This window comes from Sus scrofa, chromosome 18, assembly GCF_054392235.1.
Source record: "Sus scrofa isolate SSC_HxYL_T2T_F1_AM1 chromosome 18, Sscrofa_HxYL_maternal_Yorkshire_Landrace_v2.0, whole genome shotgun sequence".
In the NCBI taxonomy this organism is placed as follows: Eukaryota; Metazoa; Chordata; class Mammalia; order Artiodactyla; family Suidae; genus Sus; species Sus scrofa.
Window position 1 is genome coordinate 51,870,099 of NC_139400.1, and position 27,917 is coordinate 51,898,015.

Here is a 27,917-nt window from a genome sequence, read left to right on the forward strand (position 1 = left end):
CCCATGAATCTGCATTTCAACCCACTTGCTAGATGATACCAATGCAGATGGTCCAAGAGCCTTAATCTGAGAGATGATCAACTTCCCTAATTCTCTGCCCTTGAATATATAGTATCGTATATTTTTTTCTTCTACAAATACTCTTTGCATTCTAGAAACCATTGGGCAATGGGGCAACTGATTGTGCCTAAAAATGAATCTATAGTTAAAGGATAAGTTGAATGGAGAAACTGTTCTCCCCAGGGATAAAAACTTTTTATGACTATGAATTCTTACAGTAGAAAGTTAGGTGGACAGTAAATATGTTTTTGTGAACACCCTATCTACCAGAAAAGAGCACCAGACTTTCCTCAAATTATTCTTCTGTATTATTTTTCTCAGAAATATCTATAACCCACACTTTTAGAACAATATACAGTTAAGATTTAGGGAAAAATAAAACTATTCTCCTAAAAATATATAGATGTGTATATATATTTATATAGAGAAAACAAACTATATACTGTGTATAAACTATATACTGTGTATGGCTATGTATATACTTAGATGTGTGTGTGTGTGTGTGTGTGTGTGTGTTAGTCTTGCACCAAATATAGTCATTGAAATGCTCTCTCTAGTACAGGATTTCCTCTCTCTGGAAACTTCTTTACTGTGCACACTTGCTTTTTTGTCAGTCTGGAGTCTGTCATTCTCTACTTTGCTCACTTTTCTGTGTTTCACTTATAATTAAGGTAAAACTACCTAGCAGTTCTCCATATGAAACCAGCAATAATCTTTGTTTACCCCCTTCAGCTTGAGGGCTACCAAGGGATTAAGTGGCTCCTTTGGATATACATAGATAATTTTTAAGGAAAGGATAAAAATGGTTGGAAGATTCTGGGAGCTCTAAACACATCGCACACTGGATTCTTTTGTTTACCAGTTCTTTGTGTCCCCGTGCTGCTAATAAAGCCTCTGGGCATAAAATGGATGACTTGAGTGAGTATGAGTCAGCCAGTAATTTACAAAGCCAATCTTAAGTGCCTGTGAGCTAGACGACCATCAATTTTATTTTATGATCTAAAGACAAATAACATGATATGTCTGCTGAGGTCTTATTCTAAAAGTCCAGAGTAAAACGGATGCTGTCCTCTTGGTCTCTAGGTTCAGGTAAATTATATCCCACTTAGGGGTTTCTGGGAATTTACAATTAATTGAAAATTCCATACTGCAGTAAGATAAAGATAATTTCCTCTTCGGTAAACAGATGCAGTAAAAAACAATTCCAAACACAAGATAGTTTGACTTTATAAAGAATGAAGGAAGGGTAGGGAGATCTGATGGGGCTTTGTTCCCATTTCTTGTAGCATTTTCTCATTCATGGTTAGACTTACTTTGTCGGAGTGCATTTTATGTTAATGTAACTTTGGATGGAATTTTTACCTCTGGGTAGGAGAGTAAGACATGACATTCAACCACATTTTGTTGATTCTTCACCTGTATGACCACATCTCCTGGAATTGTGGCACAGCTATTTTGTGCAATAGACATTCTCTTTGAGACATTTTAGTAGATTTTTAAAAGATGGTTCTTGACATTAATAGCTAAATTTAATTAAGCCGGTAATTATAATTGTGTAGAATAACCAAGAAGAGGAGTAGTACAAGTATAGGAGATGTGCCCTAAAATAAGAGACAACATTTCACTTGCAGGAAAACAGAGACCTTAAAAAAAGGGTCTTGCAATGAAATCCGCATTTGAATGGCCAAATCTCCGTTCCCCAGCATCATTGTTCTCTCCTGCTATCTTCATTCCAATGGGTTCCTTGAGACTAATCACTTAAGTTTTTCCTTGCATGATTTTGGCTACATTTTATGATATGTAATCTTTTATAAAATGCCATGCCATATACCTTAGTATACAGGGTTTTCTGCTTTGAATCATAGTCTTTAAAGAAAATTAAGCAGCCTACTAAAGTTAATTGATTCTCACTCATATTAAGGCTGAACAGTAAATCAAAGCTGCTCCTTGGATTTTTTTTTTTCAAACATTTTATTACCATGGCAATAATTCTTTAAAACTATTAACTCTTTATTCACCTGTTTATCCTGAACTGGGCAACGTTCTCTGGTTTTCTAATATGTTTTTTGAGGGGGGTATTTTATTTCCGTTTTTAATAAAAATTAATTGTAGTACAATGATTATTTTTTACAGTTCAATACATTTTAGTATATTCTCGAGTTAAGCATCCATTACCACAGTTTTAGAACATTTTCGTCATCCCGAAAAGAAACTTCCATACCCTTTACCAGTTACTGCCCACTTTCCTCCCACCCCCTAAGCTACCAGTCTACTCTCTCTATGTATTTGGCTATTCTAGAATTTTTCTAATAATTTTTAAAGCTCAATCCTTTCTTTTCACCCAGTGTAAGGAAAAATCAATGATCTGAGAAATTCATATGATACTAAAATAATCTCTACTTTTAAATTTTGTTTCAAAAAATATGAGATTTTTGAAATTCAAATAGAACCAAAGATTCCAGCTCTGAGTAATAAATCACTCTGTATGCCAAATCCTTTGCATACAGAAGAGCTAGAATCAATGACATAAGGGATATAATAAGAATAGTAAAAAAACCTAGGACTTGGTTTATGATTAAGGTAGAAAGTCAGTGGCAAGGAGAATAAAGAATAATCAGGAATTTAAAAACTAAAATATCTCCATATATCTAGATTATTCCCAATTCTCTGAAAGTCAGTTAATTAATCCAACAATAAACAAAACAGGAGTTCCCGTTGTGGCTCAGAGGAAATGAACCTGACTAGTATCCATGAGGACGAAGTTTCAATCCCCGGCCTTGTTCAGTGATTAAGGATCCCGCGTTGCCGTGAGCTGTGGTGTAGGTTGCAGACGCGGCTCGGATCTGGAGTTGCTGTGGCTGCGGTGTAGGCCAACAGCTACAGCTCTGATTAGACCCCTAGCCTGGGAACCTCCATATGCCACAAGTGTGGCCCTCACACCACCAAAAAAAAAAAAGAAGAAGAAGAAACAAATAATACCAGGGTTTTTTGTTTGTTTGTTTGTTTGTCTTTTATAGTACATAGAAGAGTAATCCCCAAAAATACTCTTTCTCTAGAGTCAGAAATTTCATACATTCTATCAATAGGTAAAATGTTTGTTTAATCACTCATAGCATGAAAGAAATCTTCCTTTAATTAAATCCAAAATTCCTACAGCAATTTAGAAAGACTTTGTTTTGGTTTCTGAAGAATTGGAAAATAACTAATAGTAACTTCTGGTTAAGTCATACATTATCTCAAGTGAGCAATGGTGTTAAAACTGCCAACATAAGAGGCTCGACATTTACAATTCAAAACAAGCTTTCATTTATTAAAAAGGCAGCCTCAAGTGTCACTAGAATATTAAAAACCAGCCCTATTTTAAAACTGCATAGCATGAGGTGAAACTTTTCTACCCAGGTAAACTAGGAAAACATGTCAGGAAGAAAGGATTAGCTTGAAACTCCTAAATCTGATCGTAGAATCCTCTAGTCTGCTCTTTAATGACTGTAAAGTGAAGTTTCATCAATCTCCCTTTAAATTATCTGTAGAGTTGGCTAAACCCATGAACAACCCCAAGAGGTACAGCCACGAATGTAAAGCATACATAATAATTTGTTTCTAAAACCAGGTCCAGAACATTCATGAACTATCTTATTTAAAATTAAAAAATAAAATTAAATAGGAGCCTCATTAAAATGACATATTTGAATAACTGAACTTATAAACCCCGGCCTAATTATATGAGTAGAATTTCATAACTTTTTGCTAAAATATTTTTTATGGTTGTCTAAATTGCATAGCTAAAGGGCTTGATGGATCATTTAAATTCTAAAAATAATTTAAAAATAGATTTGAATACTCAAGCTCTCTCAGCGTTGCCTATACTCAATGTGTGCAGTCATTCTGTAAATTGTTTTAAGGGCATTCTAAAGGTTTGTTACTATGGTAACCAAATTCAGAAAACTAACCTCCTAAACGTGGTTGTCATAGGACTAAGGCAGGTGGCTGACTACTCTTAACTAGTGCTTTTCTTTGTCATTTTCCCATGGCTTTTCTGTCAGCTCCTTTCTTTAGTTCTCATAAGATTACATGCAAGGCAATGACACAGGCTTTTTTACCCATGCATAAGTGCCTCACTCACATAATATTGTCTCTCGTTCATCCCCGAGAGAGTTGCCCAGTGACAGATCTTTTTCCTCTTGCTACAATGATACACTAAAAGAAGTACTAAGTGGAAAATACCTCTACATGCAATGTGTTAAAGGCCTTTCTCAATTACACATGTACTTCAGCTCCTCCCAAATCATTGCATGGGCTTCTTTAGAAAATCCACACTGGTTAGAAGAAAGGCAAAATTGTCAACAATGTATTTTTTTTAATGGTCTAGCTTTGAGTAGCCCTCATTTATCATCGTCTTTCAAACTTGTTTATAGTCCCCAATATGCTAGATTAATATATCTATCTAGGCATAACTCTTAATGTTACCCTGACAACAACATGTGATATATGCATATATTACCTGTATACTTAATTAACTTCCCTGCTTGCCTCTGATGTCTTGAGAGGTGGGGCTGATACACCTTTTTCATTTTTGTAGTAATAGTGCAGTTCCCGGTACAGGGGTTCAATAAATGTTTCTTGTTAAATCAGTATGTTGAGTGTGCGCAGTACTATATATAAAATAGATAATCAACAGGGACCTACTGTATAGCACAGAGAACTCTATTCAATATTCTGTAATAACCTATATGGGGAAAGAATCTAAAAAAGAGTGGACATATGTATATGGATAACTGAATCTCTTTACTATACACCTGAAACTGACACAACATTGTAAATCAACTATACTCCAATATAAAGAAATTTTTTTTTTGTCTTTTTAGGGCCACACCTGTGGCATATGGGGTTCCCAGGTAGGGGTCGAATTGGTGCTGTAGCCACCAGCCATAGCCACAGCCACAGCAATGCCAGATCCGAGCCATATCTGCGACCTACACCACAGCTCACAACACCACCAGATCCTTTAACCTACTGAGTGGGGTCAGGGATCAAACCCGAGTCCTCATAGATACTTACTGGGTTTTTTATCACTGCACCTCAATGGGAACTCCTTTATTCCAAAATAAAATAAAAATTAAACTTAAAAAATCAGGAGTTCCCACCGTGGTGCGGTGGACTAAGAATTGGACTCCAATGGTTTGGGATGCTGCGGAGGTGTGGGTTCAGTCTCCAGCCTGGTGCAGTGGGTTAAAGGATCCAGTGTTGCCACAGCTGCGGTGGAGGTCACAGCTGTGGCTCAGATTCAATCCCTGACCCAGGAACTTCCATATGCCATGGGCACATCCATAAAAAGAAAAAAAAATCAGTAAAGATGAAGGAATTCTATAAGTAAACTACGCATTTGTAGTTCTTAAAATTATGCATCTAGTTGATTCTGTATCAGGCAATTCAGTTCCTTAAGGACATTAAAGTGAGTGTTCCTGGCCTTCCACATCCGCCTGTGAAGGAAAAATTGTCATGGGACTTGCTATCCTGTTGTGAGCAACTAGAAAACTGGGCAAAATGTATGACATAAATTTTGTCACACACTGGACAACCAGCAGAGCAGGACTGTGATTCTCAAGAAAGGAAATAAATAAGAGCTACAATCACCTCGGCTTTCTGCTTGGAGGCAGTTCCTGAACTGCACATGGTAAAAAGAGGGAAACAAAACAGAGCCCAGTTGTTTTGTGGGGTTGACTGTTAAACAGAGATCAAAGCAGCTAGAATCTGTGGGGGCAGAGCTCTGAAGAAGAGAAAACTAAAGAGAAGAAAAACTTCAGAAATTTGCATAACTCAAATTCCTTGAGTTTTTGAGTGAATACCAATCTGTGCATGCATATGATGAATCACCACAGGATCGGGCAAAGAGTAACTCCTGAGGACAGGACAACTATTGGGGAGCTGTGCACCAAGAATTTCCCAGAGCTCACACACTGGGAATTGTCCAGGTTCCTACCAGCCAGACTGATCATACTGATTACATGAGCCATTCATTAGAGCCCATTGGTGAGTCTACCTTAGTAAAAGGATTAAAGTAGCTACAGAATTAAAGCTACCCTAGAGTTGTCTTAAACAGCTTATAAACAAGTTTCAAATGGGCGAAGCTGATTCTTAAGAACAAAGTCCAACAATCTTTAAAGAAATTTTTTTAAAAATCCATCAGTCAACAACATAAAATTCACAAAGTCTTACATCCAACGAAAAATTACAAAAGATGCAGGAGATAAATGAATCAATAAAAGACTAAAAATCTACAGAAATGATGGAATTAGCATACAAGGACTTTAAAATAGCTATTAAAATATAAATATGGCGGCAGTGCCAGGACACAGGTTCAATCCCTGGCCCAGGACAGTGGGTGAAAGGATCTGGCCCAGGAACTCCATATGGCTAATAAACCAATAATGGATATAAAAAGGAATAGGAAAAAACACTCAATTCTTCCAAAAAAAGGCAAGAGTAAAAAACAGAATGAAGAACAGCTAGAAAAATAAAAGTAGCAATATGTTTCATTTAAAACCCATCATATGGATCATTACATTAAACATAGTCTATACCAGTTTCTCAGCCTCAGTGCTACTGACATATAGGGCTGCAGTTTGCCTTGTAGGATGTTTAATAGCACCGCTGACCTCTATGCACTAGATGCCAGTGGAGACCTCCCTCATAACTGCCACTGTGACAACAAAAATGTCTCCAGACACTGCCAAATGTCACCTGGGGGCAAAACTGCCCTCCTTCTTTTAGGAGCCACTGATCTAAGCACATCAATGCAGAGGCAAAGAGTATCTAACTGAATGAAAAGCAAGAGCCAATTCTATTCTGTCTAAACAAAAACAATCTACTATAACATAAAGACAGAAGTTGAAAGTAAAAGGACAGTTTGGGGTTGGTAGATGCAAACTATTACATTTAGCAATGAGATCCTACTGTACAGCCAAGGAACTATATCCAATCTCTTGTGTTTAGAACATGATGGAAAACAGTATAAGGAAAAGAATGTATATATATGTATGGCTGGGTTACTATGCTGTACAGCAGAAACTGGCACATCATTGTAAATCAACTCTACTTTTTTTAAAAGAGTAAAAGGATAGTTTCCTTGGACTTAAATGCAGAATAAGGTCCCTTTGTGCTGCAAGTATCTAAGAGGACTGCTCTGTTCTCCCCTTTCTGGATTGATTCCCCCAGCCCACTCCCATTATCCATTCACTCCTGACAAACCACGAGCACAGGCATAACATTCAAAGGCAGAAAAAAAAAAGTCTCCTTTCCTCCTTTGCATTCAGTCACCCAGTTTCCTCCCTGGTGGCATCTACTATTACAGATTCTTAGGTATCCTTCCAAAATTGGTTTATGCATTTGCAAATGACTACAGGCACACTCCCCCCCCCCATAAATGATAACACATTTATACAACCTTCTGCAGTGGCTCCACCCACCCTTACATAGGTTGAAAATCTTTCATATCAGCACATAGAAATAGATCTTCCTCATTTTTTAAATAGCTCGATAGCATTCCACTGCATTGACGTGCTGTAATTTATTTGAACGGTTCTCTATTGATGGACATATGCTTCTAATATTTGCTAGCACAAATGATGTCGCAAGGGATGACCTTTACTCGATGTATTTCCTACTTATGTTGGTATATCTGCAGGATAAATTTCAGAAACAAAATCTTTAGATAAGACTATATTTGTACGTTATTTTAGTAGATTTTGTCACGTTGTCCTCTATGGAGGTTATAAAACTTTTTGATTTTTGCTAATCTGACAGGTGGAAAATGCTAACTTTGTATACGATTTGATTTGCAGTTAAGTGAGCTTGAAATTTTTTCATGTACCTGTAGTATTGCATTTGTTTTCCTGTGAGCTCTCTCTTCACATCCTTTGAGATGGTCTTTTCTGATTATGAATAGAGTCTGTGTTCTGCCGACAGACGGATGGTCACGTCCTGACCAATGGCCTTGACATCAGTATCAACACACCTGTCACCTGTTTGTGGATTTATTAACCCAGGTATGGTATCTTGACTTTGCTACCTGCTCTGTGACCTTGGGCGAGTTGCTTAACCTCTTTAGGCTTTAGTGTCCAAATACTGGGGACAGGGTCTGGCTTATCAACATGGCGCAGAACCGCATTTTCAAACCTAGGAAGGGAGTCGGCTTGGACACATCAGTCAACAAAGTACGGGACACGTTTCTCCGCGGGGAAATCGTGCTTAGGCACCAAGGCCCGCGGGTAGCCACCAAAACTGCTGAGTCCAGGAGAGACGCGGGAGACAGTGGGGCCTGGCTCCTTAAAGCCCGAGTTCTCCCTTTCGAGACAGCCGCGATCCCAGCAGGGACCAAAAGAAATAAAAATCGCGCAAAGAGGAGCCACTTTCCGCGGCGAGATTCGCCCTCCCCGGCACCCCTTCTGCTCCCAGGCGCCTACGCTAGCAGGCAGCGCGCGGGTGCAGCGCGGCCTCGGGCCGGGGTGGGGGGAGGCGGCGGGGGGTGGGGGTGGGTCCCGCGATCACGTGAGCCCGGCCAGCTGTTCGCTGGGGGCGGCGGGCCCGAGCGCCGGGAGTCTGGGGAGGGGGAAGCGCCCGACAGCCGCCTCCGCCACTGCAGCTACAGCCCCCGATGTCGCCACAGTAATCGCAGCCGAGGCAGCACCCGCACCCTCTCCGGCCGCAGCATCAGCACCGCCGAGCCGAGTACGGAGCCCGCCGCCCCGCAGGTGAGCCGTGACCAGCACCACTGCGAGTGCAGGGAGTCTGCAGCCGCTTCCCTCGGCGGGTTTCACCCTCTCCGCCATCGCCGTCCCCAGTGCCTCGTCGCCTCCCTCTGTCTCTCCAAACTGGCGGGCAGCACTACTGGGGCCGTATCCCACGGACGCTGGCCCCGGGCTGGCTGGGGTCTCTAGGGGATCGCGGAGAGGGGACCTCAGCCCGGGGTTGGGGGTGACTTGGGATACAGGCTGCAGGGACGTAGGAGAGGGACACCCCACCCAGGGGCGCAGGCACTGCAGCCTGGTTGGAACCTGTCTTCGGTCTCCGCATCCCAACCCATCCTTCCCCCCCACCTCTCTTTAACTCTCCTCACCTCCCAGGCCGCTCTTTCTGTGGCTTCCTGATACCCAAGTTGCTGGCCCGCAGGGGTGCGTGCCCTGTGCGGCCCCCCGGCCCCCGCCACCTCTAGGCCGCTCGGGGGTCCGCGGCTGTGTCCGGCGCATTGCTGGTGGCGGGGCGGGCCTGGCACTTTCCAGGGAGGTAACGCACCTGCCGCGCCGGCGGGCTCGCGAGAACATGGCTGCCTGGAGGGCCCGCTGCCCTTGGCCTGGCCCTGACCCCCTTGTCCACCCGGTCCGGAGTCGCCGCCGAATCGTGCCCGGAAGACCACCCTCCCCTTAGGGGCAAACGCGCGTTCTGTGGCTAAAGTCTACGCGGGCCGCGGGACTTGACACAACCCCCTCCCCTCCCCCCGCAAGCCACACCCGGGCTGTTCTTGGGGGTGGGGGAGGTCAGGGCAAGTTAAGGCGGTGGCGCCCGGGCACTTAGGCGTAAAAAACACGCGTATTTCTGAGACGATTATCCACTTCAGTGTGTCTTTGCATCCTCCGTTCGCTTGTCTTTCGGGGCGCGGATTATTAGGCGACATCACTCTTGAGGTCTGAGACGGGTGGGATCTGCAAAGCGGGAGGGATGTTCGAACTTCAGAGAATCTAAGAGAACTAAGTTAGGGGTTAAAAATATCCATTAAACTCAAATGCAGATAAGGAAGCAGTCATTTGCTGGAACTCGAAACTGTCTTGGAAGGGTTCTGTAAAATAATATAGTCTTTCTAGATTTGCTGTTTAACTCTGGTTTGCAAGTGCCTTCTTGAATTACGCTTATGTCCAGCTTCCAGATGGAGTGTGTGTGTGTGGTGTGCCTACTGTGTTCCAAGCCTAACTAGAAGATGCATCAGTTGTAGAGCAAACCTATGTTACTTCAAAATGGCAGCATGAACGATCAGGCCAGGCGAACGCAGCACAGACCACAGCTAACAGCAGCTGCCCCCTGGCTTAAGCCTTGCCGAGGGAATCCGCGGAAGGAAAGGTTCTCCTGGGTATCACTGCAGCCAGCCCTAGTGGGGTAGGGAGTGATTCTTGTAGTGGGCTAGATTTTAGGGCGCTGCAGGGTTCTGGAGAGGTTAAGTGGGAAGTTGGAGAAGCTGTAATTATCTTCTTTAAATTACTAAAAGCTGGTGCAAACACCTGATTAAAACTCTGTGATTTTGGTCTGATTTTTCTCCAGGCTCCACTAAAGTCAATTTGTGTGGCTGCTGATACCTGTTTGATAACTTAGGTGCTGTTTTGTACCTACAAGTGGCTCTTAGAAGAGATGTTTAGTATAAACATTATCCAAGATCAGTACACGTAAGAAATACCAGGTTCTTAGAGCAAGTTTCATTGGAAAAACGGATTTAACCTTATGAGCAAGCACTAAGGCCCCAAAGGATGGCAAATTCTTGAAAGGTGACTCATTTTAGGATTTTTTTTTTTTTTTCAAACAACCTTGCTTTCCCGTTTCACTGTTGTGCTGCCAGCCATCTTCTCATTTAGCTAGGATGAGATGCACGAGGAGGCAAGTGTTTCAGGGATAATGGGATAGAGGAAGATTAGTGCAAAGGTCAGGAACAGCGAGCTGGAAGCAGCCTGAGAAAGCTCTTGCTGTCAGCCTCCTCTTTACACCCAGAGGGGCTGAATCCTGCAGGGGGAATGGACTGTGCCCAAGGTCATATAGCTGGTTAGCAGCTGGCAGTGGGATCTGATACTCAGGTCTCCTAATTCCCCATTTTAGGGTTCCACGTGCCACTTTTCAAAGCCTGGGAGAAAGGGGCAAACCTGTCATTGTTAGCATGGCAAACACTTCATGAAACCCAACTGTAACATGAATTTTAAAAGCTGTAGGTATTTAAAGTAAGTGCCTACACTTTAGTTTCCCAACTTAAGCCCATTTAACCTCTTAAGCTGTGTCCACCTCCTGTTCCCCTTTTCCAGGGACTAAACTGCTTCTATATTTAAGCACCAAAAACATAATTTTATGTTTTGTATGTTTTATGTCAAAGTCCCAGTGAGAAGGGCATTCTTTGATTTAAAGATTAGCTGCTTGTCTTGCTCTCAAAGAAACCAAGGTGGATCCTCTAATAGCTTTTAAATATATCTAACTTTAAGTGACAGTCAATAACAAACCTATTTTAAAATATCGTTGCAGCAGCACTGAAGACAGAGACTTTTTCTAGAATTTGAATTTGAGCTCTCGGAGTCATACCACTGACCCTAGTTCTACTAAAGTAGAACTAGAAATTGTGCCTGGGTTGGTATTTGTGCAGAGGTGGTAAGGGTTTGGAAAGTATTTCTTCTGAACCTTCTGTACCTTCAACCCAGTGATCTGTAAAAGGAGAAGGTGGGTGGGCTGCAGGGAACAGGGAGAATAATTTCTGATGGTGAAAACAGATAGGACCTCAGTGTGGATAGACAGATGTGTTGAAGTGAAGACAGATGCTGTTGCCACGTGTGCCATTAAAAAGTGACTCACATTAGAGCATGAATGTGAAGATTCCTTCATTGACAGTCTCCTGATAAGCCAAAGATACTTGAAATCACAAGTTTAAAAAATACATTAACACATGCAGTCTGTATTTGTCGGAGAACAATACAAAATACAAAAAAGCCAAAGTTAGGAGTTCCCGTCATAGCACAGTGGTTAGCAAATCCGACTAAGAACCATGAGGTTGCAGGTTCGATCCCTGGCCTTACTCAGTGGGTTAAGGATCCGGCGTTGCCGTGAGCTGTGGTGTAAGTCGCAGACTCGGCTTGGATCCCACAGTGCTGTGGCTCTGGCGGAGGCCCGTGGCTACAGCTCCGATTCGACCCCTGGCCTGGGAACCTCCATATGCCATGGGAGCAGCCCAAGAAATGGCAAAAAGACAAAAAAAAAAAAAAAAAAAAAAAAAAGCCAAAGTTATTTTTAAAAAAATCACCTATGATCCTTTTATCCAGCACCCGTCAGTCATTCTGGAAATTTGTGAGCATGTTCATTGGAGTAAGAGCCTAGGTTTGTGCTGTCCAATCCAGCAGCCACTAGCTCCCAGCCCTGTGTGCACTTGAAATGTGGCTAGTCTGGATTTCGATGTGTTGTAAATGTAAAATACACACCAGATTTCAAAAAAAATTTTTTTTTCTTTTTATGCTTGCACCTCTGGTATAATGGAAGTTCCTAGGCCAGGGGTCAAATCACAGCTGTAGCTGTAGCCTGTGCTACAGCCATAGCAACACTGTATCCAAGCTGCATCTTCAGCCTACAGTGCAGCATGTGGCAATGCCGGATCCTTAACCCACTGAGCGAGGCCAGGGATTGAACCCATATCTTCACAGAGACAATGTTGGGTCCTTAACTTCCTGAGCCACAGTGGGAGTTCCCATATTTCAAAAATGTATATGAAAAGGGAATTTTAAATATTTCATTAGTTTATTTAGTTATTGAAGTATAGTTGATTTACAATATTATTATTAGTTTCAGTGTACAACATAGTATTTTTATAGATTATTCTCCACTTTAAATTATGGAGTGTGTGGTACAATGTAACCACTAGTCTGTTCTCTATATCTGTGAGTCTCTTTCTGTTTTGTTATATTTATCTGTTTGTTTTATTTTTTAGATCTCATATAAACAATAACATAAGGTATTTGTCTTTCTTTGCCTTATTTCACTAAACATAATACCCTCTAGGTTTATCCATGCTGTTGCAAATGGCAGAATTTCACTGAATAGATACAGTTCATTAATAATTCTTATAGTGATTATGCAGGCATACCTGGAAGATATTGAGAGTTGAGTTTCAGACCACTGCAATAAAGCAAATATCAAAAGAAAGAATTTTTTGGTTTCCCAAGTATCTAAAACTTATGTTGATAGTGTAGTCTATTAAGTGTGTAATAGCAATATATCTAAAAAAAGTTTATACCTTAATTTAAAAACACTTTATTACATGGAAACAACCTAAATGTCCATTGACAAATGAATGGATTGAGAAGATGTGGTACATGTATACAATGGAATACTACTCAGCCCTAAAAACAAAATGATGCCATCTATAGCAACATGGATGCAATTAGAGAGTCTCATACTGAGTGAAGTAAATCAGAAAGAGAAGGACAAATACCATATGATATCACTTATATGTGGAATCTAAAATATGGCACAAGTGAACCTATCTACAGAGCAGAAACAGACTCACAGACGTAAAGAACAGACTGTGGTTGCCAAGAGGAAGAGAGGAGGGAGTGGGATGGACTGGGAGTTTGAGGTTAGTAGATGCAAACTATTGCATTTAGAATGGATAAGTGGAGTTCCCATCGTGGCCCAGTGGTTAACGAATCCGACTAAGAACCATGAGGTTGCGGGTTCGATCCCTGCCCCTTGCTCAGTGGGTTAACGATCCGGTGTTACCGTGAGCTGTGGTGTAGGTTGCAGACGCGGCTTGGATCCCGCATTGTTGTGGCTGTGGCGTAGGCCGGCGGCTATAGCTCTGATTGGACCCCTAGTCTGGGAACCTCCATATGCTGCGGGAGCGGCCCAAGAAATGGCAAAAAGACCAAAAAAAAAAAAAAAAAGAATGGATAAGTAATGACGTCCTACTCTGTAGCACAGGGAATGATATCCAATCTCTTAGGACAGACAATGATGGAAAATAATATCTAAAAAAGGAATTGTGTGTCACTTTGCTGTACAGCAGAAATTAGACAATATTGTACATCAACTCTACATTATTTAAAAAATATTAAAAAAAGAAAAAATCATATTGCTAAAATGCTACCATCATCTGAGCCTTCAGCAAGTTATAATCTTCTCTGTAGTAACATCAAAGATCACTGGTGGTCGTTTTATTTATTTTTTATTTTAACATTATTTTTATTATATTTGTTACTTATTTTCACCTTGGAATATTGTGAGAATTACCAAAATGTGACACAGGCGGGAAGTGAGCAATTAATTGCCGTTGGGGAAATGGCACCCGTAGTCTTGCTTCCCTTAGGCTTTGCCACAGATCTTCAGTTTGCAAAAAACACAGTTATCTCTGAAGCGCAGTAAACGCAAAGCATGATGAGATGAGGATGCCTGAATATTGAATTAATACTCTGGATATATTGGGATTTAAACAAAATATGTTATTAAAAACGATTTCACCCATTTCCCTTCACTTGTTTAGACGCAGCTCCTGGAAAACATAGTTTCATATGGGATTTGCATCCAGCTTCCAGCATATTTCTTTGGGACTGTGTTGGTCTAGGTCGCTGACCAAAAGTGGAGGTTGGTTGAGGTGTGTGATGCTGGTCATAGAACTGGATGCAGAAGGAGAGCGTTTGAACAAACACTGGACGGGGCGGGATGAGTGGAGAAGGGCTGCGAGGAGCCGTGCTTGGGGGCACTTTGTAGATGGAGAAGGTGAGTGCGCCGTGGGCTGGGACTGCTGCCGTGTCAGACTTTATGAAGCAGAAAAAGCAGAGTGTGGGCTGACTTAGGATTTGGAGTCAGTGGAATCGGGGTTGGCAGGGGTCACAGCGGTGGATCAGTAACCAGGGTGGTGAGAGGGCAGCGTGGACACGACTGCACAGCACACTGGAAAGTGACTTCCACATTCTGATCTGTCAGGTTTCAATGAACGTGCCAACCACAATCAGAAGGAGATGAATGCCTCTCATACAGAGAGAGGTCCCCAGGCTGCAAGTCAGGGGGCTTTGGTTCTAGTTCTTGTTTCTAGTTCCTGTTCTAGGTTGAATTACGGGTGTGACCTTGAGTTAAGTCACACTTACCCATCTCCTTGGAAAAACAGGATGAACGAGAGCCGGCCACCAATTTTACTAGGTGGTTTCTGTGGGTTGAGATATGGCGTATTAAAAAACACAAAGGATTCTTGCAATTCACGTCACTTTATTACAACACTACACATCGAGGTAAATTTTACTTCTCACTCATATATACGGGGACAACGGTAAGTCCAGACTTGCTCTGGTGTTACCAGTATACATGACCTAAACATTTACATTTTGGGGTAATAATATTTTGAGAGGATTAAGAGTGATTTGATCTGGGTAGATATCTCTCCTCCTTTCCCTATCTCAAGTAGTCAGTTATCCCAACACTATTATTTAATACATCTTTTTCACCTCGGTTTCACATCCAGCCTTCATCATATACTAATTTCCTATGTTATATGGGTGTATTTCAGGAGCCTCTACTGTGTTAATCTGTCTGTTTTTGTGTCATTATTGAACTGTTTTAATTATTGAAACTTTATGATATGGTTTAATACCATGCAAGGCTAGTCTTTGCTCATGAGTTTTCATTTCTGAAACTTCTTGGCGAATTCCACGTATCCTTTTGAGATGAACCTCAGGATTGTTTTTGTCAGGTTATGTCCAAAATCGATTGCTGTCTAGTCACCCCATGAATTAATATAGAAAAGACCGATGCCTCTCTATAGCACTGGATCTTCTCAGCAAAGAAAAGGAGTATCTCTCTGCTCTTTAAATCTTCTCCAGCGTCCCCGTAAAGTCTTAGAGGTTTCTCCATGGAGGATTTGCACATCTCTCCAGAGTAATCTTATCAGAAAATGGGCATAACCCCTAATAAAACTACAGAACACCAATAATGGACTTAAAAAAAGCTCATGCTAACAAAGAGATGCTTCTAGTCTTTGATTGGGAAGATGGAGTCAGGGGAGCCTTGTGGTTGAGAGCATTTTGGAGTCTGGGGAGTGGATTCCACTACGTTCTTGTTATATGACCTTGGGCAAGACTGAACTACTCTTAGCCTCAATCTTATCATCTTTAAAGTGGGAATAACAATGCCTTTGTGATGTAGTTATTGTGAGGATTATTTTGTCATTTGTGCATAGTATATAGATAGTTATACCTATCGTTAGCATGTGTTTAAACGTGTTGTGAGTGCTTAATATTCTAACATAAAGTGTAAAATTTTGTAATTTTGATTATTTTAATTACCCCTGTCAAATGACTCTATAAAGCCAGTAGTATAATTCCAGTCCAGTCCTCAGGGACTCTGGAAACAATTTGCTAATGTTTTAAAAAGTTCACCTCGTCCTGGGAAACCAGTGAATGGAAGAACCAAGAAATGTAAAAAAGAGATGTTGGGGGCTGTGCTTGCTTCAGCTCTAAGGCAGCTGGGCCACAATCCTCCAGCACTTTGTACCTGTCCTGTACCTGGCAATAAGCATGTCCTTTTCCATCCTTCACTGTGCCTCTTTGACCCTCACTCTCAGACCTGCCCCCAGTCTGCGCCTTACATGGTCCATTGTTCTCGGTATCTTTCAGGGATGTTTACAAAGCCCTTATCTGTGGAAGGCAGGGCTAAGACCACCTGCTCTCATTTCCTTTGGGACAGGTGAGCCACCTGAGATCCAAGAAGGCAGCAAGTGATATATGTGTCCATCACACCCACCTGTCCTCTCCACCAGCAGTTCCCAGCATCCTCAGGGCCTCCACCCCAGTCTGCGATGGTGATGGGCTAAACTGTGTGGGTGACTTGGAGGGAGGGAGTTGGGGGCTTCCCAGCTTGAGCCTCAGCTGAGGCAGAGAGGAGGAGGTTGAGATGGTGAGTGTTCCCTTTTCCTTCTGTTCTTAATGGTTATGTATTTAACCTAAATCTCCCAGGGCTTAATCTACTCTGCTAAGGTGCGCTCAGTGTTCTTTTTTGCATTTTTTCATTTTTATTTTTATTTATTTCCCCAATACATTATGTTTTTCCCTACTGTACAGCATGGTGACCCAGTTCTTGAATCTCCAATAAGCATTTCTGATCATTGTTTTAAGTGGGGTCACTGCCTTCCTCTCTTGGTTGTGTACATGTGCACCTGTTCTTCTAGATGATAAAGACCTTGAGAAGATCTTATTAGCTTCATTTTCTCTCAGGTTACACACAGTGCTTGTAGGTGGTTAGGGCTCAAAATACACATTAGTGGGAGTTCCCATTGTGGTTCAGCGGTAATGAATCCAACTGGTATCCATGAGGATTTGGGTTGCATCCTTGGCCTTGCTCAGTGGGTTAAGGATCCAGCATTGCCATGAGCTGTGGTATAGGTTGCAGACATGGCTCAGCTCTGACATTGCTGTGGCTGTAGTGTAGGCCAGCAGCTGCAGCTCCAAATCGACCCCTAGCCTGGGAACCTCCATGTGCCTCAGGTGCGGCCCTAAAAAGCGAAAAAGACCAAAAAATACATATAGTAATTAATATACTTCTTAAAAATCCTAGTTAAAATGATGTAGTGATTAAAGGCGCTTCTGAATATCTTTTTCTCCCTCTCTAAGTAAAACCATAGTGTATTGTAAAATTGCATTTAGCAGTGCCCTAGTGACCTGAAGGAATTAAATGTCTTAAAATGTCCTTTCTTAAGCACTAAAGTAATCAGATTTTTAAAAATAATTAAAAATCCAATAAAGTAATATGAGCTTGCAATAAGGAAATTTAAAATGACATAACTAGATAAAATGTGCAGTTTCTGTCTCGACAGCCCACCCATCCTTGGTCCCACTTCTGACTCTGCATTAGATTTTAATTCATCCAGGTCTTTTTTTTCTTCCTTCCTTCCTACCTATCATACAGACTTATATTTGCATCAGTATTTGTAAACACAGATATATATATATATGTATTTACATACACACACTAATGTATTCATGCATATGTATATAGGGTCCTTTTTGATAAATTTCCTAATGGTAAAAACACAGTAAACATCGCTAGCATTAATGGACATTTAAAAAGTAGTTTTTCAGTCCATTTTGCTAGACATAAAGTAACCCTCTGGTTTCATACTAGCAAGATTTAAACTTCTTCTGTAGGAGATGAATGTTTAGCTGAGTTAGGATGGTGGCAGAGTGTAAACCACCATTTTAAGAGGTGATTGGGACAATTTTTTAAAATTCCAGTTTGCAGAGTTAACAGGTACGCATCTCATGTTAATGGGAAAAGATCAGAATAGACAACGCATTATTTACATGAAAGAGGAAAACAGATGGTGGGAATGGGAAGGTCATCATTCAAAGCAGCCTTGCCAAAGTGGTGGACACAATGGCAGCAATGTCAGAAATGAGAACAGAAGGAAATGAAAGAACCCTACAGGTGGCTGGTTCAGTAGCTCGCAGATCTTTCCCACAGGGCATGCTTTTGGCAGCTAATCACATACCTGCCTTCTTTTTTTTTTTTTTTTTTTTGTCTTTTGTCTTTTTAGGGCCGCACCTGCAGCACAGGGAGGTTCCCAGGCTAGGGGTCTATCCAGAGCTATAGCTGCCAGCCTACACCACAGTCACAGCCATGCCAGATCCAAGTCATGTCTGCAACCCACACCACAGCTGATAGCAACGCCGGATCCTTAACCCACTGAGCAAGGCCAGGGATAGAACCCACAACCTCATGGTTCCTAGTCGGATTTGTTTCCACTGTGCCACGATGGGACCTCCATACCTGCCTAGTTCAAACACATTCTTCTTCCTCTGTCTCCATAGCCGTTACATCCCCAAAATCCTAACCTTTAAGAGCAAGGTAACCCTAACCTTTAAGAACAAACCTTTCTTGAGTGTTTCTGTATTCTAGATACTCTGCATATATTATCTCATTTAATCCTCGTAACAGTACATGACAGACATCATGGCCACATTTTATGGCCACATTTTATAGATGAAGATTTTAGTACGTGGAAGCGCTGTACTCGGAATCAAGATCTGTCTGACTCTTTCTCTTTTTTTAAATGTTCTTTTCTCTGTTTTTGTTTTTTGGTTTTTTGTTTTTTTGTTTTTTTGTTTTTTTTTTTTGCTTTTTTAGGGCCGAACCTATGGCACATGGAAGTTCCCAGGCTCAGGGTCACATTGGAGCTGGAGTTGCTGGCCTACGCCACAGCCTACGCTACAGCCATGGCAGTGCCAGATCTGAGCTACATCTACGACCTACACCACAGTTCATGCAGCACCAGATCCTTAACCCGCTGAGTGAGGCCAGGGATTGAACACAAATTCTCATGGGTACTAGTTGGGTTTTTCACCTGCTGAGCCACAATGGAAACTCCCTATCTGACTTTTTCTTAAAAAGCCATAATGTAACCTCTTGGTGGGAGTATCCTGACTGCACAAGTTTGATGTATATTATAAATGTGGTGCAAGTCGTTTTCTTTCTCTCTTTTGTTTTTGTTTTTGGCTGTACCCACAGCACATGAAACTTCCTAGACCAGGGATCGAACCCATGCCCCAGCAGTGGCTCAAGCCACTGCAACGACAATGCCCTATCTTTAACCTGATGCGCCACAAGGGAACTCCCTTTCTTTATATTACTATAAAAGATGGAAAATCGTCTTCCAAGCTGCCATGTATTGGAAAACATCTTCCTTACAATGAACTTGATCTGACTATATTTTTCTCATTTGGATAGCTTGAATGAAGAATGAACTCTGCTTGTGCTTTCATATTTCTTTTGGCCACACCCGTGGCATGGAGAAGTCTCTGGGCCAGGGGTAGAACCCATGCCACATCAGTGACCCAAGCCACAGCCGTGACAATGCAGGATCCTTAACCCACTGAGCCATTAGGGAGCTTCTTGCTTGTGCTTTTATCTACTCCTTCTGGCATTAAAAAAACTGTATCCATGAAAAATGGATGCCATTCAACTAACCCCTCTCTTTCCGTCATTCTAAAGTTCCTGAAAGAGCTCTGGCAAAAGTGATGCTTATGCAGGTTGAGTTTTCTTTTAAGTGGTATCATATTTTAAGTGCATCAAGGTGATGGACAGGTCACTGGGTGTAGTGGAGTTTTCGAAGGTAGTCCTTGAATTTACATATGTCCCAACATTCAGTGGACACAGAATAATGAGCCACATATATCTTCATCATTATTTTTCAGATGTAGAAGTATTCTATTGCCAGTTAGTGCATAGAAAGGCACTGAAAGTGTTACTAAATTCATAAAATATGTTCATTATATATTTTCCCAGCCAACCACAGTCACTGTTATGTGGGCTGCCTATGAAAATTGTGTGGTGTTTAAAAGTTGGGAAACATTAGAATATTTTGCATTATAGAGGAATAATGGAGTGATTTGAAGAATGCTTTTGTAGAGTGGCCACCTACCTCCTAGTTTAATCCTGTGAATATAGATTTAGAAGCACAGCAGTGCATTTGACTATAGCAAACTCTGCATTTCCCTAGTCGTTAGGCTGTCACATGAATCATTCATTAAGTTAGACTTAATTTTGCTTTATTCATATTTCTCATTGTCACTGTATGCTGAAAATGAGGGAAAATCAGATGTGGCCAAAAGATAAAATGAATTCATTGCCACAGCTGAGCTGTGGGGTTCTCTTCAATCTGAGTCTCTGCCTTATTGCAAAGCCATATATTAGCTGCAGTGAGTTGGGATAATAGCTTATTTTGATTGCATCTCTTCATTTTCTTTTTTAAAAAAATATTTTCATTACAAATTCTGTATTTTCATGTGGGATATTTGAAAGTACATATATAGAGAGAGAGAGAAAGAGAGAGAGAGAGAGGTTAAGAAATTGTTTGGGATTCTAAAGCCCAGGAATTCTGTTGATCTTAAAATTTTTATTGCATTTCCTTGTGATTTTTTTGTATTATCTATTATATAGTATACATCATTTGAATGACACCATGTATAATTTGTGCGACCTCTTTTCGTTTCACCACCTTGTTCCTGTGTATTTACGTATATTTCCCAGCTTTCCATGATATGCATAGATAGCATATTACATATCATAAATTTGTTTTGTTTTGTTTTTTGATTCTTATGATCATCTAAGTGTTTGCATTTTGGCAAAGGGGGATGCACCAGCAGTGGTCCATTAAATTCTCAAGGGTTATGGTGAAGTTGAATAGTCATTAAATACCTGGAATTTTGGTTTTGCACACTTGAAATAGACACTCTTTTGATTTCCTCTTGCTGATCACCTAAATTGCAGTATCTTTTGGAATTCAGTCTGTGATCATTTCAGTCATTAAGAAAACTGCATCCAAAGGATCAATCTGAGCAGGTCCTACTGATTTCAAAATAATCAGCTACTTGAAATGATATTTAGCTCCTTTTTTTTTTTTGGCTTAAATTCTCACTTTCTCTTGAAGGCAGAGGAGTCATGGTCATCACCAAAGGATTTACCTAGGATCTGTGTTGAATGAAAAACACTTTTTTAAAAGGCATTTTTAAAAGATTTACATGAGACTTTATTTCTTTAAAGTAGTGAAAAATGTGAAACATTTAAATAAGAACGAACAATCCAAATCTTCCTGATTATCATGTGGTCTGATTTCCTAGTTTTAAAGCCAAAGACTAAGAAAACACAGCCTCCTACGTCGTTGTCATACTGTGCTCAAATTAACCAGGGATGGGTTTCACCCACCTTCGTCTCGGAGCCAGAGAGTATCACAGCCAATGCTGTTGCTGAGTTCAGCAACAATCAATTAAAATCAAATGGTTTCCTTCAAAATAAATTTGAGAAGCAAGATGGCAGAAAGTTGATGACCCTTGAAGCTGGCTGAAGCTTTAGGGGATTTATTCTACTCTTCTCTTGGATGCATGTGTTGAAAGTTTCCACAATCCAAGAAAAAAAAAAAGTCCAGGTAGAGAAAAATGAATACTACTTTTGAGAAGCCAAGTGGTTAAATAACCTGTAACAGTGGATATTCCACACCAAGCTGAACTGACTGTTTCAGAATAACCTGGCCATTTGCTAAAAATACCCTTCCTGTGATCTCAGCTCAGACAACCTGAGTCAGAATCTGCAAGGAAGGGGCCTCTAGAAATCCGCTCCTCAGACCATTTTGACGTGTGGTCAAATGTGAATCCCACAGATTGAAGCCCAGCTTAGGGGCACCTTGTAAGAATCAGATTTACCTACTCTTTTTCCATTATTGAAGAGGAAACATAGGTACCCACTTCCCCTTCATTTGCTCAACAAGCAGTTGTCTGCGTCTTATTATGTGCCAGTCTGTGTTCAGGGTGCCAGGGAAATAAAGATTTACATCAGTGTCTTTGCCCTTCCGAAGCTCACAGTCCAATGAGCAGAGACAGATGTTCAACAGCTTGAGGGAAAGAGATGCAGCAGGGAGCCAGGAGCTCACCTCTTCCCCCAAATGCACTAACATACTAAGCCACACTGAAATCTCTCCCCACACTCCCTGCCCCCCCAAATCTTTCCTCTAAGAGGAACCTGAGCCCTCAAATAAGTCACTCACAAGTTGTAACTCCAAGGAGAAATTCCCTGTATTGGATCAGTCCTAACCTTAAAATAATTTTAAGGGGTTTCCCTTGTGGCTCAATGGGTTAAGAACCTAATTAGTGTCTGTGAGGATGAGGGACCGATCCCTGGCCTCGCTCAGTAGGTTAAGGATCCAGTGTTGTTGCAAGCTTTGGCGTAGGTCACAGATGTGGCTTGGGTCTGGTGTTGCTGTGGCTGTGGTGTAGGCCTGCAGCTGAAGCTTTGATTCGACCCCTAGCCTGGGAACTTCCATATGCCGCAGGTGCAGCCTTAGGAAAAAAAAAAAATAAAGAATTTTAAACAATTTTTTCTTTTCTTTTAGGGCTACCCCCGTGGCATATGGAGGTTCCCAGGCTAGGGGTCGAATCAGAGCTACAGCTGCTGGCTTACACCACAGCCACAGCAACGCGGGATCCGAGCCTTGTCTGCAACCTACACCACAGCTCACAGCAACACTGGATCCTTAACCCACTGAGTAAGGCCAGGGATCGTACCCGCAACCTCACGGCTCCTAGTCAGATTCATTTCCACTGCATCATGACAGGAACTCCCTAAACATTTTATGTATTATTTTTAAAAAGTATTTGTTGTAGAAAATTTCAGGCATATACAGAAGAGAATGGTATACCTATCACTGCTATCACTCAGCTTCAGTCATTTTCATTAGGCAGATAATCTTGTCTCATCTGAATTTCCCACCCTTTCTCCTCACCCTGGATTACTTTCATTGTATCATTTCACATGGAAATACTTCAGTATATATCTCTAAAAATATGGGCTCTTTTTTTTTCAGACGTACCAACTGTATCATTATATCTAAGAAATTAACAATATTTCTTAATACCATCAAATATCCAGTGTTCACATTCCCCCAACTGTCATAAAATTTTTGAACAGTTTATTTAAATCAGGACCCAGATCAGTTCCATTCATTGCAGTTGGTTGATATATGTCTTAAGTAACTTCGTCTCTTCATCTTTTTTTTTTCTTGCAATTTTCGTCGAAGAAATCAGGTTTGCCCTAGAGAGTGTCTTGTGGTCTGGATTTTGCCGACTGCATCCCATGGTGTCCTTTGTATTCTCTGTAAACTGATGGTTCAGTCCAGAAGCTCCATCAGACACACACACACACAAACAAAACCAGCAGCTCCCTCATTCCAGTCTGATCCTTTAAGCCTCTTTTTAGTTTCACGTTGGAACGTGAGTGTGTCTGATGAGCCAGGTGTAAACCGCTGGCTGAGAGGCTGAAGAGCATAGTAGGGTTTGGTGCAAAGGTGGCAAACCCATCACCAGTGAGTCGTAGGAGGGAGGAAAGTGAACATCTGTTGAGCACCCACTGTATACGCCACAGGACTGGGTGCTTTCCATAGGCTCTCAGATGAACACGGTGCTATATTGTGTGTGGAGGATCAGTCCCATTTTCACAGGCGGAAGCTCTCTCTGCCTGAGAGAGTTCAGAACCTGCCTGTTTCTCATGGTTAGTGTGTGGAGTCGGACTGTGAACAAGAGTCTCTTTGTCTCTGAGGCATGTCTTCCTCTTGGCCCTAAACACACGGGACTTTGGGCTGAGCAGACCTTGTAAATGAGGACAGTTGAGCTGACATTGGAAAAAGAAAGAACAAAAAAGCAATAGCCCGTGGGTGATGATGGGTGGCACTTCCCCTGGCCTCAGTAGCAGGAAGTGGCGGGGACTGTGGCCAGAGCCCCTTCTTGGCTCCAGTCCTGTCATCTTGCAGGAATGTGGACCCTGTGTGGCTGGATCTTTTGAGTTTTCAAGAGACCCTAAGTGTCTGACTTTCTGTAGAAAGTCTCTAGGTTCAAAACTGTTAATTCAGATTTGTTTTATTTTTAATTTAATGTAATTTAATTTTTTGTATTTTTCTTTTTAGGGATGCACCTGCAGCACATGGAGGTTCCCAGGCTAAGGGTTGAATCAGAGCTGTAGCTGCTGGCCTACTTGACAGCCAAAGCAATGTGGGGTCCAAGGTGTGTCTGCGACCTACACCACAGCTCACAGCAATGTTAGATCCTTAACCCACTGAGCGAGGCCAGGGATTGAACTTGTGTCCTCATGGATGCTGGTCGGATTCGTTTTTGCTGAGCCATGACGGGAGCTCCCAGATTTAAACAAACAAACACCATTTAGGCCAATGATCTGGACCAAACCAAACGAATGCGCAGCAGCCTGGCACCTCTGTGCCACCCCATGCTGCTCAGAAGTATGTCAGCAGGAGTTCCCGTCGTGGCGCAGTGGTTAAAGAATCCGACTAGGAACCATGAGGTTGCGGGTTTGGTCCCTGCCCTTGCTCAGTGGGTTAACGATCCGGCGTTGCCGTGAGCTGTGGTGTAGGTTGCAGACGCGGCTCGGATCCCGTGTTGCTGTGGCTCTGGCGTAGGCCGGTGGCTACAGCTCCGATTGGACCCCTGGCCTGGGAACCTCCATATGCCACGGGAGCGGCCCAAGAAATAGCAAAAAGACAAAAAAAAAAAAAAAAAAAAAAAGAAGTATGTCAGCAGCAGAGTGGCACTGAAGACTCGAGTCAACTGTCAGAGGTAGGCGTTGCCCTTGAAATTAGAGAAAAGGAATAGCAAGCAGCTCTTGAAAGACATCAAGTGACAATTAAGCACATCTTCAAAAGGTGAAAGAACGTTTAGATACTGCAAGAAAAAAGCCAAGTTTCTGAAGGATGAACAGATCGGACCTTCAGAAAGGAACAGCCTTCGTCGTGAACCTTTTCTCACCCCCATGGTCACGTGTCCTTTCTGTGTCCAAGGTGGCTTTCTGAGCACCTGCAGTTTCAGCTCATTTAAACCTCACCACCACCTTGTCCTTATCCCTGTTACAGAAAGAGGACATGGGGCTGAGATTTGAACCTGGGTGGACCCCAAAGCCTGCTCCTTCGTAACCTGTGTGATCTCTCTTCCTCACTCAAGGTGTCGGATATTAGAAGCTGGAAATCACTGGCTGTCACTTTGTGCTCTGCTCTCTTGAGCTCTTGGCGAAACACTTAGTAGCATCTTTCTTTAGGCAGAGCTTGAGGAGCCTGAGCTAACTTCCGCATCTCTCACTGGCCGGCATTTCCATCTCCATTTCCAGTTAGAGAATTCCTTCCCCGAACACCTTATTTCTTCTTTACTATCTCAATAGCAGGTATAGGACAGAAAAATAAGTATGCAAGTGAGTATCATTTGTCGTTGTCAGTTCAGCAGGGATGTCAATAGTTTAAAGAAGGAATTTATCAATAAATAATGTAATATAGTAAAACGCATTCCTTGCTTTTCTGGAAGGTGCTAATTCCGAACATTAGGTTTACATTTACCCAGTAGAGCTGGGAGTCCGAAAGTGAGGACATTTGGGTTTCATTCCTTTGTGCACATGAAGGCACTTTATCACAGTTTGATGCAAGACGGCCAACAAGCCTGGAGCTTATATAGACAGTCGTTGTCCTCCTCTTGGGAGACGCAAGGCTTTCTTATTACTGGGTAAGGTGACTGACGGGGGCCACTGCTGCTCCATCGAGATGAAAGGGCAGGGCAGTTTGGCAGTCAGGCCAAGAGAAGCCCTACTTGGCTTGGGGCATTCGTGCCCTTCAGTAACTACTCACCGAACTTGAGGACAAAGACCCCTTTTCCCATGCAGCTTCCCCCCGCCTTGTCTAGACATTCTGTGAGCGTCTCCTAGTTACAGGGGGATGGCGCTCCAGCCCCGCGAGCCTGGGCCCAGCCTCCTGGCACCAGGCAGAGGGTGGATGCTGGTAGACGAGGCTCCTGTGCTCTGAGCTCTGGGGACTCGGGAGTTGTAATTCCCAAGAGGAAGCCATGCATCCTGAAAGGACTTTGATAAGGACGGTGATGGTTAGAATCGAGCTGAGGGCTCCTTTCCCACAGCTGAGAGCACAGTATCTGAAGCTGCCCAGTTCAATACTGTGGCCTTGAGTCACGTGTGGCTGTTTGATTTTTTTTTTTTATATGTTAGTTGTGATAAAACACACATAAGATTTACCACCTTAGCCGTTTTCAAGTGTACAGTTTAGTTGTGTTAGGAATATTCATATGGCTGTGCAACCAATCTCCAGAAATTGTGCATCCTGCAAAGCTGACTCTGGCGACTCTCGGAACCTCATATAAGTGAAATTATATGGTGTTTGCATTTTTTTTTTTTTTTTTTTTTTGGTGACTGGCTTATTCTACTCAGCATAAAGTACGGATAAATCTACTTTGAAATATTCTTAACAAATACTTCCTAGGAAATGCCTGCTCATTTAATCATCTATGGGGGTTAAATTGGAGAGTTTCATTAATTAGAACTGTTAGTTTATTGCTAACCTGGCAAGAATCCTAATTGGTATTTACCACAAAGAAGCCTATTCAGTAGACCTGCCCTGCAAGCCTGTTGCTTTCAAAGATTTTTGCTTGAAACCCATAGTAAGAGAAATGCTGCATCTCAACCCGGTACATACACACACTGGTGTGTGTACCTCTGAACTTACCGTTTTTTGTGGCAACACTTACCCTTACTATGTGAGATGCACATATTTTCTAAAAAAAAAAAAAAAAATGCTGATCTTGTCCACTAAGTTGTTTTCATAACCCACAAAAGGACCACAACATGCAGTTTGGAAAACACTGCTTTAGACCTTCTTGGATTCGGTTTTAAGTCTCGAGTAAAACTCTGTACCCCCATCCCTACCTCTGGATCCCCACAGCTCAGAGGATGGCTTCAGAATTGGACCTCAAAGCAAGCAAGTCAAAAAAAAAAAACAAAAAACCAAAAAACAAAAAATAAACCCTGCTATCAATCATGGCTTTATTTCTGAGCAAGCTCTGTTCACTGATTTTAGTTTACATAGAGTGTAGTTATGACAGAAAATGTGTTATCGAATGGTTATTCTGTTTTCCAAAGCTGAATATAAGGATGAAAAAATTATGTAGTAAATTTCTGCATTAATAAATGTGATCGGGAGTTAATTAAATTTTAGTTGACGTTTCCTTGTGGGAAGACGTAACATTTCATGATGCTGTATGAGATTATAGAAGGAAAAGGAGAAAAAATGTAAAGTCAGTTTCTTGTGTCATCCGTGAATGATTTAACAGTTATAAAAATCCTGTAGACAGATTTCAAAATGCATGTTTTATACAGTACGTAGATGAGTTAACTTGCCAGATTTTTGTGTGTTTGTTTAGCACGACTCTCTGGCATGCTAACCAGTATTTGACAAATAATAGGAACAAAACTGAGATTTCCTTGAATCAGTTTGAAAAGAATTTCATCTCAGAGTCAGCAGAAAATTGTCTTTCTGATGGGTCGGTTTTTCTTTTTCTGGTAAGGAGGCAATGGTAGGAGGCTTGCCGGCTATTTGTGTAAATAATGGTAATGAGAGTACTCCTTGAATAACTCTGAATTGGGCTGGCTGTAAAGAAAAAAATAAAGTATCAGAGAATAACTATAATAACACGGAGTAAAAATTTGGTCCTAGGAGTTCTCTTGTGGTGCAGCAGGTTAAGGATCCAGCATTGTCAGTGCCG

General features: G+C 41.8%; 1 protein-coding gene and 1 long non-coding RNA gene across 3 annotated transcripts in view; one reads left to right on the plus strand and one right to left on the minus strand.

The window, feature by feature from the left end:
- Positions 1-8,654: 8,654 nt before the first annotated feature.
- Positions 8,655-27,917, plus strand: part of SCRN1 (secernin 1) — a 62,549-nt gene continuing 43,286 nt past the window's right edge. For both annotated transcript variants that reach the window (XM_085005657.1, XM_003134812.5), the window contains exon 1: positions 8,655-8,810. The gene's annotated coding sequence lies outside the window, so the exon portion shown is untranslated. The remainder of the gene's footprint in view (positions 8,811-27,917) is intronic.
- Positions 18,913-27,806, minus strand: LOC146395042 (uncharacterized). The gene is made up of 3 exons (XR_014834076.1): positions 24,829-27,806; positions 22,849-24,288; positions 18,913-22,499 (listed from the first exon to the last, which is right to left on the minus strand). It is a non-coding gene; the product is annotated as an uncharacterized LOC146395042 (long non-coding RNA).